This window comes from Carettochelys insculpta, chromosome 29 (genome assembly GCF_033958435.1).
Source record: "Carettochelys insculpta isolate YL-2023 chromosome 29, ASM3395843v1, whole genome shotgun sequence".
NCBI classification, from domain to species: domain Eukaryota; kingdom Metazoa; phylum Chordata; order Testudines; family Carettochelyidae; genus Carettochelys; species Carettochelys insculpta.
The window spans coordinates 8282385-8296835 of record NC_134165.1 but is presented as its reverse complement, the minus strand read 5'-3'; the positions used below and the strand labels follow the sequence as shown (position 1 = coordinate 8296835).

Genomic DNA, 14451 nt, shown 5'->3' with positions numbered 1-14451 from the left:
ATCAAGGGTGACAAATCAGAAAAACTGTAATCAAGGTGGGCAAATCAGAAGAGCAGAGGCGCGGTCGGCATCCTTCAGTCTGCACAGACTATGGATCGCACCCTTTATAGTTTCCATTGAGGACTTCATTTACAGCCTCTACTGTGACTATGAAGACCCACACGAGAGTGACAGTCCTTGCTGCATCTCTTGCAGATGTGGTGGGTGTCTGGCAAGTCCTTAGTGTGCTTTCTGTGCACTCACTTCTCCTCCGCTAGCTGTCTGATCCTCATCTCGCCCTTCTGAAGGCCCTTGTGTAACCCCTGCCTCCATCTGCTGTGGTCATCTGCTAGTTCTTCCCAGTTGTCCAGCTCGATGTCTGCCTCTCTGAGGTCTCTCTTGCAGACATCTTTGTAGCGCAACTGGGGGCGTCCGGGAGGTCTTTTGCCAGGGGCTAGCTCACCATACAGGATGTCTTTTGGAATCCTTCCATCATTCATCCTGTGGACGTGGCCAAGCTAGCGGAGCCGATGCTGCCTGAGGGGGGTGTGCATGGTTGGGATTCCAGCTTGCTCGAGGACGGCGGTGTTGGTCACTCTGTCCTTCCACGATATTCCAAGGATGCGCCTGAGGCAGCACAAGTGGAAGACGTTCAGCCTCTATTCCTGGCGGGCATACAGGGTCCAAGTCTCGCTGCCATAAAGGAGGGTGCTGAGGATGCAGGCTCTGTAGACTTGCATTTTGGTGTGAGTGTACAGCTGGTTGTTTTTCCACACTTTCTTGCTGAGTCTGGACAGACTAGTGGCCGCTTTTCCGATCCTCCTATTTAGCTCAGTGTCCAACGACAGGGTGTCAGTGACGGTGGACCCAAGGTAAACGAACTCGTGGACGACCTCTAATGTATAGTTGTCAATGCTGATTGATGGGGATTCAGCAACATCCTGACCGAGTACGTTTGTCTTCTTTAGGCTGATGGTAAGCCCAAAGTCCTTGCATGCTTTGGAGAACGGACCCAGCAGTTTTTGAAGCTGGTCTTCTGTGTGAGACACTACAGCAGAATCGTCTGCGAACAGCATGTCTCTGATGAGGACTTCTTGCACCTTAGACTTAGATTTCAGCCTTGCAAGATTAAACAGTTTCCCATCAGATCTTGTGCGCAGCAAGATGCCCTCTGTTGAAGATCCAAAGGTATGCTTCAGGAGGAGTGCGAAGAAGATCCTGAACAATGTCAGAGCAAGCACACATCCTTATTTGACGCCGCTCCTGATTCTGAAAGCATCCGATAATGCGCCGTCACATTGGATGGTTCCTCTCATGTCTTCGTGGAATGACTGGATCATCTTGAGTAACCGTGGAGGACAGCCTATCTCGTGGAGCAGTTTGAACAGACCGTTCCTGCTGACCAAGTCAAAGGCCTAGGTCAGGTCGATGAAGGCTATGTAGAGTGGCTTCCTCTGCTCCCTGCACTTCTCCTGCAGCTGCCTTAGAGAGAAGACCATGTCAACAGTAGACCTCTCTGCACAGAATCCACACTGCGATTCAGGGCACACCCTCTCAGCAATCTTCTGGAGTCTGCCAAGGATGACGCGAGCAAACAGTTTACCAGTGATGCTTAGGAGGGAGATTCCACGGTAGTTGTTGCAGTCACTTCTGTCTCCTTTGTTCTTATACAACGTTACAATGTTAGCATCGCGCGTATCCCGTGGAACCTCACCCTCTTTCCAGCACAGGCACAGTAGCTCATGGCGCGGTAGGACGGGGGGAAGTCAAGAGTCAGATAAAACAAAGTATGTCGAAGGGTCCTTATAATGGGCCAGGTAATTGCCATCCCGGTTCAAATCACGTGTTAATGTGTCAAATTTGAATACAAAAGAGAGTTCCCCACTCTCGCTCTGTAGCCGATCCTTAAAGTTCCTTTTCAGTAAAACACAGACTATCAGGTCATTAAAGTGCTGCCTGACAGGTTTGCGAGTTAGGAGTTTTTTGATGTTTGTTTTGTGTCCTTTCATTCTTTGTCAAAGAGTGCTTACCATTTGACCTATATACATAGTGGCTACATCTACACTAAGAGAAATCTTCAAAACAGCCGGGCAAATGGCCATTTCACAGAGTACGAATGAGGTGCTGAAATGCATATTACTAATGAGGAGGTGAAATGCATTCCTGTCAGCAAATAGAAATAAGGGGATTTCGAAGTTGGCAGGGTCCTTTCGAAAAGGACCCCCATCTGGATAAGCTGCACAGGAGTGAAAAGGAGCAATTTCAAAGAGCCGTGGCTGGTGGCATGCTAATGAGGCACTGAATATGCGTTTCAGCACGTCTTTAGCAATTTTCGAAATGGCCATTTGCATGGCCATTTCAAAGTTTTGTGCCAGCGTAGACATGGCCAGTATGTGGGCATTGTTGGCACATGACAGCATACATGATGTTGGTTGAGGCACATGAGAATGTGCCTGTGATTCTGTGAATAACCTGGTTAGGTCCAGTGATGGTATCTCCAGAATAGATACGTGGACAAAGTTAGCAATGGGGCTTGTTGCAAGGAAAAGTTCCAGGATTGGTATTATTGTGGTATAGCCTGTGGTTGCTGGTGAGAATCCTCGTAAGGTTGGGAGGTTGTCTGTAGGAGAGAATAGGCCTGTCACCTAGGGTTTTCTGGAGTGTGGCATCCTGATTAAGGATAGGTTGTAGATCTTCAATAATTTGTTGCAGTGGTTTGAGTTGGGGGCTGTAGGTAATGACCAGTGGTGTTTTTTATTGCGCCTATCTTGAGGTAGCTGGTTTCTGGGTATTTGTCTGGCTCTGTCAATTTTTTTTTTTTTTACTCCTCCTGGTGGGTAATTCAGGTTTATGAATATTTGGTAGAGATCTTGTAGTTTTTGGTCTCTGTCTGTAGGATCAGAGCAAATGCAATTGTACCTAAGGGCTTGACTGTAAACAATGGATCTTATTGTGTGTGCAGGATGGAAGCTAGAAGCATGTAAGTAAGTAGAGCAGTCAGTGGGTTTCCTGTAAAGTGTGGTACTGATCAGGCAATCATTGATTTGTACTGTAGCATCCAGGAAATGTATCTCTTGTGTGGAGTGGTCAAGGCATAAGTTGATGGTGGCGGTGCAGATTGTTAAAGCCTCTGTGTAATTCTCCTGGAGTCTCTATACCATGGGTCCAAATCATAAAGATGTCATTGATGTATCGTAAGTAAAGGAGGGGTCATAGGGGACGAGAGCTGAGGAATCATTGTTCCAGGTCAGCCATAAATATATTAGCATATTGTGGGGCCATGCTGGTGCCCATAGCAGTTCCACTAATCTGGAGGTATAAATTGTCCCCAAATCAGAAATAATTGTGGGTGAGAACAAAGTTACAGAGGTCAGACACCAGACTGGCTGTGGTAACATCAGGGAAGATATTCCTGATTGCTTGTAATCCATCATCATGTGGAATATTAGCGTACAGAGCCTCTACATCTATGGTGGCAAAGATGGTGTTGTCAGGAAGTTTTCCAATGTTCTGTAATTTTCTTAGGAAGTCAGTGGTACTTTGGAGATAGCTGGGAGTGTTGGTGGCACAGGGTTTGAGAAGGGAGTCTACACAACTGGATAGTCCGGTGGTAAGGGTGCCAACACCTGAAATGATAGGTTGTCTGGGTTTTCCAGGTTTGTGGATTTTGGGAAATAAATAGAATAATCCAGGTCGAGGCTCAGATGGTGTGTCTGAGTGAATAAGGTCCCGAGTAGCATCAGAGAGTTCCTTAAGTAGTTGTAATTTCTTTTGGAATTCCAAAGTGGGATCAGAGGAGAGAGATCTGTAAAACATGGTGATGGAGTGTTGTCCAGCTGCCTCCTGTTCATAGTCTGACTTCATAGAATCACAGAACACCAGGACTGGAAGGGACCTCGAGAGGCCATCGAGTCCAGCCCCCTGCCCCAATGGCAGGACCAAGTACTATCTAAACCATCCCTGATAGCCATCTATCTAACCTGTTCTTAAATATCTCCAGCAATGGAGATTCCACAACCTCCCTTGGCAATTTATTCCACTGTTTGACCGCCCTGACAGTTAGGAACTTTTTCCTAATGTCCATCCTGAACTTCCCTTGATGCAGTTAAAGCCCGTTGCCTCTTGTTCTATCCTCAGAGGCCAAGAAGAACAAGTTTTCTCCTTCCTCCTTATGACTCCCTTTTAGATACCTGAAAACCGCTATCAGGTTTCCCCTCAATCTTCTCTTTTCCAAACTAAACAAGCCCAGTTCTTTCAACCTTCCCTCATAGGTTCCATTCTCTAGACCTTTAATCATTCTTGTTGCTCTTCTCTGGACCCTCTAGTTTCTCCACATCTTTTTTGAAGTGCAGTGCCCAGAACTGGACACAGTACTCCAGCTGAGGCCTAACCAGCGCAGAGCAGAGTGGGAGAATGGATGACAACAGCACCCCTTTGTCAGCTGGTTTGATTAGAATGTCTGGGATATTTTTGAGACTCTGGACAGCAGAGAGTTCAGCATAGTTGAGATTGTGTCTCATTAGCAGTGCAGGATGCACTTTACTGTAAACCCAAATACAGAACACTAGGGGCTTTGATGCTCACTAGGGGACACGCTTTAGGCCCACTCCTAAATAGCCATAACTAGTGGGAGCTAGGAGAGCACAGCATCTCTGGAAAACAGGTCCAAGGTATCCCAGGTTGGGCTCCCAAAGCCTGTGACACCCAGTATTAGTGGACACTTGGAAAAGTTGGCCCAAAAAAAACAGCCACTGTTTATTATTTATTATAGTACACAGCAATAATCTGTATATTTTCTAAGGACCTTTTTTCTTCCAAGGACTGACCACATTTTGGTGATCACAGACCACATTTTGGGAAATGCTGATATAGACCAACGGCTCTCAAACTTTCCAGACTGCTAAGTCTCTTTCAGGAGTCTGACTGTCTGGCATAACTCCGTTTCACCTCACTTTAAAACTACTTACTTACACAATCAGACATAAAAACACAAATGTGTCACAGTTGCACAACTATTGAAAAAATGCTTAGTTTTTTCACTTTTGCCATCTAACTATAAAGTAAAACAAACTGAAATATAAATATTGTACTTGCATTTCAGTACACAGTAGACATCCAACTTACATGGGGTTGTATTCTCGCAACCCCCATGCAAGTCAAATTTCCCACACAACTTGGGGGGAGACAGGAAACTGATGAGGGCACCAGTCCTGGTCAGTTTCCTGGCTCCAATGAGTGGAGGGGAACCAGGGATCAGGGGGCAGCCTAGCTCCCAGCTCCTTTCTGCCTGTAGAGCTGGGAAACTGACCAGTGCCCTCATGAGTTTCCTGCTCCTGTCAGTGAGGGCAGCTGACAGCCTGGCTCTAGGCTGCCACCACTGACAGAAGCAGCTGCTACCCCTGACAGGAGTGGGGGAAACCTCTTTTGTCAGGGTGGCAACCCAGTTGCTGCTGCCACTCACAGGAGCAGTTTCTCCATTCCTATCAGAGACAGCAGCCTGACTCTTGGCTGCTGCCCCTGACAGGACCAGTTTCCGCGCTCCTGTCAGCGGTGGCATTCACTTTAACCCCAGCCATGCACAACTTGGTTGGGTGTATCTTGGAGGTTTACTGTATAGTATATACAATATATAAACAAGTCATTGCCTGTATGAAATTTCGTAAGTACAGATTTCACTAGTGCTGTTTGTATAGCTGAATTCATATACCCCCGTACACATAGCCCTGGTTTAGAAACAGAGGTATGGACTAGCCCTTAGACTCTAGTCTGGTTTTTAAAGCAAGCTTTTCATGAACGAAAGGAAGTCATGTAAAACAACAAGGAAAAGAGAACTAGGACTAGGGCAAGAGGTTAATAGGACAAGGGAACAATATGATCTGTGACATGTTGTGGCTGGGTACTGTGGATGGGCCAGGGCCTACAGGGGTGGTAGAGACTATGCTATCATTACAGATGAGGGCTGTTTGTTTGTTTAAAAATAGTTTGACAAAAATGTCATTTCAGGTCAACTGGAAATATTTGTAAAATTGAGTAGAACACAGCAAATAGTTCCTGCCAAATTTACTGAAAATAAAATGAAACCTGGAGCTATACACATCTTGTAGAACTGGAAGGAACCTTGACAGGTCATTGAGTCCAGTTCTCTGCCCTCATGGCAGGTCCTATCGCCATCCCTGACAAATTTTAATATAACCTGCCCCAGACCTTTGAAAGGCCCCCTTAAGCATTGAGCTCATAACCCTGGGTTTACAAGGCAAATGTACTAACCACTAAGCAACCCCCACCTCCGAAAATCAGCTTTTGGTTTGAAACTATGTTTCATTTTAAAATATATCTAGATTTCTTTAAGAATTAAACAAAACATGAAAACAAAACACAAAATGTTTTGCAGCAAATTAAGCCTTTTGTTCGACACAGATTGATTTTCCAGGGTGGAGGGGGAAGCAGTTCAGTTAGCAAACTGAAGCATCAATTTTTTTCTTCAGCACAATTTACCACACAGCACACACAGGCCCCAGGCCCCTTTGGGCCAGCTCCCCTCCTCTCTGGGCTTGGTCTGTTGACCTCACACTTCTGGAAGACTTCAGCACTTTAGTTGCTCAGCTACTGCTGTGGATTTCACAGACCCGCCTATGTCCAGTCCCCTGTGTTTGTCAGCAGGAGGAGTCCTGTTGGACCCTCCAGCTGCGGAGAGCAGCTCTCTCAGGTAGGATCATTTTCTTGTTTCGAAGACCAATACAGAAAGCCAGTGGTGCTAAGTCCCTGTGTTGCAGCACTTACAGCTCCTTCCCGGCTCCTGTGCTTTCCCTCTTCACCCTGATTGCCACTGTTATCCAGGTTATTCCCATTGCCCCAGTGTTGAGATCCAGTTCCCATAATTCTCTGTTCCCTTTTCCTTCATACAATTTTCCATCCCTTTTTCCTTCCCCCCCCACCAGCCCATGTCTGTCTTACTCTGCTGGCTGAACTGTCCCCTTTATGGAATCCACATTCTGCACACAGCAGCCCTTTCCCAGAACCTGCGGCTGATTAGACAAGGCCACACCATTGTCTGGAATCCTCTGTAATTCCCCTGTGCATCCCAGGGAGGCAGGGGGAGGGGGAGCTGGAATAATAGCCCCAGTTGAGTTCACTGCAAGGCCCCAGCCACTTGGCTGGGTCAGGGTTCACTCCCAGAAGTGAAGCATTCCCCTTGAAAAGCAGGAACTTTCTCCACTGATTTTCCTGAGTTCCCATTTTGCAGACGAGAAATAAAATCTCACGAACCAGAAAAAGAGCACAACGTCAGTTGCAAAGGCCTGGGTGAGTGCGTCCCCTCATCCCCATCCCCCACGCTAAGGCAAGTACAAGGCAGTGGCATAAAAGGCAGAGTCCATCTGAAACCACCTCTAGGGGGCACCATTAGCACACTATTGCTGCCAGATTGTGAGCCCCGCTGGCATATTTGAGAAGCCAGTGGCACGTTCCCTCCAAGTTCCAAAGCATGGGCAAATGCTGACCCCTGGAGAAAGGGTGGCACCTACTGCTTCCCTTGGTGGGACAGGTGCCTGACAGACACAGCAGGAGTGTGGGCATCTGGTGGGATGGGTACACTCCACCAATCCCATCCGAGCCCTTCAGAGAGCTGTCTGTTCCTGAAGGCGTGTGGGCTGGCAAATCTACCATAAACACCCAGTGCGGCACCACTGCTCTCCATGTTTCAGTGGGCTGTACCCATTCCAGGGCACCCTCTGCTTTGCTGGCAGTCCCAGCTACAGAGTCACTCATTTCCTGCTAGGGTCTGTTTTCTTTTTGTATAAACAGATCCCCAGTGAAACATACCCCCTTGCTGAGATAAGAGCTGCATGCCAGAAAGGACTGCAGAGCACGCCTGGCCCTGCATTGAGCAGTGACTAAGTAAACGCAAAAGGCACATGCTGGAGGGAGAGCACTTGGTTCAGACCCTAGGGACAGCCTCTGGGCACAGAGGGGCACTCCTCCCCTTACACTGGGAATGCTCAGGACATACAATCGCCCACTGTATTGCCAACATCTAATACTGAAAACACAGGCTTCCTTAAAAATCATTAGATCCTACAGATGTTGGGTTCTTTCCATTTGTCTTCTGGCTGCTAAGTACTTATGGGGAACCTGGGTCATGTTTTCAAGCTGTCCTCTGTAGCCCTAAGAGCCAGAAGTTTACTCTCTTTCACTGAAGTTGAAAATTCTCACAAAATCCCATGACTTTTAAAAGTCCTGAATATGAGAATTAACAACGCCACACACATAGAGCTTGTTGGTCCATTGCCAATGAGACAGACTGGGTATGGCTAACATCTCATCCACATAGTCTTTGACCTCTGTCACCCAGAAATGAGTACACACAGAATCCCACAAGCATTCAAATCCAAGCAGGTGATTTCTCGTGAGTGTCCATATCTATGCTGACACACACATATGAGCTGGTACCTACATACTCACTGCAGTAATACATACACTAGTAACCAAAGACTTGTCAGTGCTGATGTATAAACCTGATTCCTGCAAGGAATCCCTTCAAAATCAAGATGACTGCTTTGTAAGGTGGGTCAAAGCCTGTGAGCTCAGGCTATAACAGTGTTGTTATGCCCAGACTTTTAGAGGTGTTTGTGTGCTGCAGTGCTGAACAATGTAATCTCCAGGTACTCCTAAGCATCTAAATCTCTTTGAAAATAAGATTTAGTCTCCTAACTCAAACAGGTTTTGCAATGCTGACTGCTGCAATGCCTAAATAGCTTTTAAAATCTGGCTCTGAGTGCACTTGGTTCTAATGTGTTAATGGAGTTATTTTTGCTTTAGTATCAGGTTTTTCTTTTACTCCATAGTTAAAAATTCAGGAATTGTCCTATGCTACAACCATGTTTTCAACCCCACAGGTAGGCTCAACCCAAAACTGAGATTTTTCAGGAGATTTGGAGAAATTGGCACATCTTTTGAGTGTGTAAATGCAGCTGCTTTTCTCGCTCACTTTGCAGGTTACATTGAGATAGCTGCTTCGCCAGCTACTAGCCTACATCCCTTACTCAGACTTCATGGATGGATGCCACATTGAACAGGCATCTGTGGATCTTAAGCTACATCTGCACTGCATATCTATGGCTACGTCTACACTACAGCGATCTGTTGACAGAATCACAGAGGTAGCCGTGTTAGTCTGTATCTTTGAGAACAACAAGAAGTCCTGTGGCACCTTATAGACTAACAGATATTTTGGAGCATAAGCTTCCGTGGGCAAAGACCTTGACTCATGCATCTGATGAAGCGGGTCTGTGCCCTCAAAAGCTTATGCTCCAAAATATCAGTTAGTCTGTTGACAGAAGTTACTGTCGGAAGATATCAGAGGGGTAGCCGTGTTAGTCTGGATCTGTAGCCAGGACCAGCATCTGAAGAAGTGAGTTAACTCACGAAAGCTCATGCTTTCAGCTTTTCTGTTAGTCTATAAGGTGCCACAGGACCCTTCGTTGCTGTCGGAAGATATGTTCCAACAAAACTTCTGTCGACAGATTGCAGCCAGACAGCAAAGCAGATCAAAAAAGCGATCTGCTCTGTCGACGGAGAGTGGCCAGACAGCCCAGCCTCTCTCTCCACAGAATGTCCAACTGGAAGCACAGCAGACAGAGGTACCTGGTGACACCAAAGCCCTGTCTGTTGACAGAGGGCCTCTCCGGAGCATCCGCATGGCTTTTTTGTCAACAGATTCTGTCGACAAATGAGTTCTGCCTCATGGGGGACAGGCAGAAGGCTGTCAACAAAAGTGCCACGTTCTGTCGATTTACTGTCGAGAGAACGCATTTTTAGTGTGGATGCTCTGCGAGTTTGGTCAACAAAACCAGCATTTTGTCGACAAAATTCTCTAGTGTAGACATAGCCCTGCAGCAGCACATCTGTGCTTCAGCAGCGTCACTGGAACAGTGGGTCTGTCCCACGAAAGCTCACCTAATAAACTATTTTGCTAGTCTTTAAAGTGCTACTTGACTGCTTTTTGTTTTGATAGTGTATAGACTAGCACGGCTTCCTCTCTGTTACTATGGAAGGTAAATAGTGTAGCTGCTCTTTATGGATAGGAAAGACATCCTGCGGATACAATACACCCCGCTCCCCCAATGAAGGGGCAGTAGCTTTATCTGTAGGAGAGCACCTCCTGATGAAAAAGTGCTGTCCACACTAGTGCTTTTCAATAGTAAAACTTTTATTGGTCAGGGTATGTTTTTTCCACACTCGTGATCAACAAACGTTTTACTGATGAAACTGCAGTGTAGACACAGCCTTAGATGTCCTCCTCTAGTAGCAAATGTTCTGCAGTATCCTACAGTAAAATTCTAACACATGCTGTGATGATACTGTTGCTCTCCAGAGAACAGTCGAGTCATTTTTATAAGAGTTGCAGAATGGTTTTGCCTGTTGAGGGGTTTTCTGTAACTTCATCTGAAGCAGATGGCAATGGCAACTATTTGCCACAACCTACTGGACTAGATTTTTCTTGGCTTCCAGTCTGGCAATTCTTATATTCCTGTGAATATTAATTGTGCTAGAGCTGCTCTCTCACAGCTGGTAAACTTAGCTGGCCTGTAATCCACACATAAAAAAGCCATGGAGGTCCACTGAGTCTTTGGAGATGCACCAGGGCTCACTTGTTGGCAGGAGAGAGCTAGTCCCAGGGTGAGGGAGCACAGAGTGTGGAAACGGGGCTAGAGCGAGAGATCAGTGTGCTACCCAGTGAAGAAATCATAGCAAAGCAATGGGGGTTTGAGGGGAAGGGACCCACAGGAAGAAGCTGGGGGCACAAGACTGTACTAGGAGACGTGGGGAAAGTGGTGGGGAAGAAATGGAATGACAGACACATCGAGGACAGGACAGAGGGAGGGGGAAGGGTCTCAATTTCCTGGTGAAATCACCTGACACAAGCCAAGGCTGCAAAAGGCTGTTCTAGAAACCTGTGCAACCTGATAGTGCTCTGCTGTCAGCCCTGCTCCTGGCTTTTATCCTGCAGTTAACTCATGTTCGTTCAAACATTATTGGCCCAGTAGTGCTGCTGCATGTGCTATGGAAAGGGTCAGCAACCAGAGTAGCTAGAAGAGCCTTTTTTTTCAAATGCAGTAAAAATCTCAATAATTCAAGAACTGCAATGCATGTGACTATGAGACGGTACTTAATAAATAATGTCAGACTGTAGTTTTGTAACCCCTATTTTGAGAACAGTGTGCACACACATAGCCCACAATGCACTCCACATATTAAAGGGGGAGTTATCCAATAGCTTGAAATCACATATTATTTGCTGTTTGGATATGAGCTGTTCATTGTTGGGCTTTTAGATGTTCACTTTTAAATATTGAAAATAATCAAGAGATTTCTTTTTTTTCTTTGCAATTATAGCATCGGCAGCCTCAAAGAAGTCCTTAAAGAACCACATGTGGCTCCGGAGCCGCAGACTGCAGACCTCTGCGCTATGGGATCAGGTGACACTGAAATGCCAGTGCACAAGGGGCAGAGAAAAAGCCTCTGACTGTCTTGATTCTGGGGGTGTAAAGCCCAGCCTTGCCCCAGTTGCATGATACAAAGTAACACGAACCCGGGCATGCTGCTGAATCCCTGGTCTTTGTAACCACAGGGGAAAAGGGGCAGGAGAAGACACCATGATAAAAATGGGACTTACATTATTCCAATTTTATAGATGAAAAAACTGAGGTTCAGAGCATTCAGGTCCCCTGACAGCTACTCTAGTGCCCCTGCCACTGTCTCTGTGCTGTGAGCTCTGAGTTTAATGCTGTCAGGGAAGGAGCAGCGTATCAGCTCATCTGCCAGCATAGCCCTGAAGGCTCTTCGGCACAAGTCTGTACCCCTAACTCACAGTAGTCAATGACCCTTAATTGAGCCTTTTAATGCACTTCTAAGATGACAGCAATATAAGCAGATGATGTAATATACATAGAATCTCGCTTCATCCTGGGGCCCTACCCACCCCGGGGCACTGCTCACCAACACTTCTTTGTAGAGTTTCTGAGCAGCCTCACACACACCAGGGGCTGGATCAATAATAAATACGGACACAAATTAAATATGTTTAAAAGCAAAGAAACCGCATGAAGACCACCATGTCCCACCCACCTCTTCTGCTCCCTCCTAACAGCTTGGGTGCAGTTGTTGCTAAAAGCCCCCCTGCTTAGCTACCACAGTGACAGTCACTATCCATACACATCTGAGAGAGAGACAGAGGGCCAAAGAAGTGTTTGGGGAGGGAAGTAGTCACCTACACATAACTATACATAGATGGTGAGTTGAGAAGAGTATTTTGTCATTACCTTCGTTGCCTGTGCTCATCTGTGTGGCCAGCGCAGAGGACAGTGCAGCCCGGTTCCCCTCACTTTTCTGTCTCTCTTTCCCCCTTGTGCATCTCACACTGTTCAGTTACGGTAGCCCTTTAGTGTGGTCTGCACGGAGCCGCAAGGAGCTAGAGCCCTGCTCTCTACCTTCTTTCTTCTCATGTAATTTCCATGATCAGTTTCAGAATGACGGCACCTGACCCTGTGCTGCCTCAGTCACTGGTTCACTCTCTAGCACAAGTGGGTTTATCTTGCATCCTTTTATTTTATGCTCTCATGCAGCTGGGACCAACAGGTTTCAAAATAAAACAACATTGGCAGAATCCTGGGTCTGGGCTGTCTTTCTGCAGCTGCTCTCAAAGAGTCACTGAGAATGGCCTCATTTCACGAAATTCCTGCCAGCACTTTGGGCACTAGAATACGTAAGGAGTGTTAACTAAAGGTGAGCAGACACAGTCAAAGTGGATTTAACTTTTTAGACAGGTAGCTGTTGTTAGAGCTGGTGGGGAAATGGCAGTGTTTTTATTATTTGTATTACAGCAGAGACAGGGAGAATGGAAGTGTTTTTTACTATTTTATTAGTTTTATTATAGCAGAATCTGGGGTGTATCATTCAGAATCCCTGACCTCCCAATCTAACTCTGAAATTTTTAAAGCACCTACACAAATCAATGGCACCCCATTCCTTTAAGTCCCCAGTCTAGTTATCACAGTACAGAAAGGAAGCATTATTACCCCCATTTCACAAATAGGGTTAACATATTAATAAAAAGAGGAAACCCCTGACAGGGAGTATATCTGTTTCCGTACCTACATCATAGTACATTGATACAACATGAATAGGTAGAGACATATACAGACACACTCTCTCTCAGGGGTGTCCTCTTGTTTGAAAGGTTAAACATGGTAACCCTAGAGCTGAAGTCTAGACACGTGCAGTGACTGCTGACACATACAGGGAGGCTGTAGCTGGGCCAGAAATGGAAACCAGCTCTCCCAAGTCTGGGCCCAGCACATTTGGCTGAAAGGCCTCCCTTTCTTTCCATTGATAATGTCCTACCCGCTAACATATGCTTGAAATTGCTAGTCCCTGAACATTCCCACCAGTACATTTCTCCACTCATATGTCAGTGAGTAGGAAGCAGCCCCCTAAGAGGGCTGAATCCCCCCAGAGCACATGCTTCTCTTTACTTCAGTGACCTGAAAGAGAAAACTGCTGAGGAATTCTTCCAGCAACAGCACAGAAACAAGTTGTGCTAGGGCTTTGTGCACTGGGCCACAAACAAGAAAATTCACACACATTTCATTTGAACTGTTTCAGGGTGGGGACTTTAGCCCAGTTTTTACTGCTCACAGAGGCAGCACTGTTCACGAAGGGTTTTTTGCTCAATATTTCAAAAAAGGCTGGGTTCTGGGGCTGGTGTTGTTCGACATCTTTATTAATGACCTGGATGAGGGACTGGATTGCACCCTCAGCAAGCTTGCCGATGACACTAAGCTAGCGGGAGAGGCAGATAAGTTGGAGGGTAGACATAGGATCCAGAGTGACCTGGATAAATTGCAGGACTGGGCCAAGAGAAATCTGATGCAGTTCAACAAGGAGAAGTGCAGAGTCCTGCACTTGGGACAGAAGAATCCCAAGCATTGTTATAGCCTGGGGACCGACTGACTAAGCAGCAGTGCAGCGGAAAGGGACCTATGGGTTATGGTGGAGGAAAGGCTGGATATGAGTAAACAGTGTGCCCCTGTAGTGAAGAAGGTTAATGGCATATTAGGGTGCATTAGGAGGAGCATTTTTGAGCAGATCTAGAGAAGTGGCTGTTCCCCTCTATTCGGCACTGGTGAGGCCACATCTGGAATAGTTTGTCCAGTTCTGGGCCCCCCAGTATAAAAAGGATGCGGATGTGCTGGAGCAGGTTCAGCAGAGGGCAACAAAAATGATTAAGGGGCTGGAGCACATGACCTATGAGGAGAGGCTGAAGGATTTGGGCTTGTTTAGTTTACAGAAGAGAAGACTGAGGGCTGATTTAATACTAGCCTTCAACTTCCTGAAGGGGTGCTCTAAAGAGGATGGGGAGAAATTGTTGTCAATGGTGACACATAGCAGAATGAGGAACAATGGTCTGAAGTT

General features: G+C 46.4%; 1 protein-coding gene across 5 annotated transcripts in view; it reads right to left on the bottom strand.

Moving 5' to 3' along the window:
* Positions 1–14451, bottom strand: part of HDAC7 (histone deacetylase 7) — a 241923-nt gene that overhangs the window by 150562 nt on the left and 76910 nt on the right. The window lies entirely within an intron of this gene.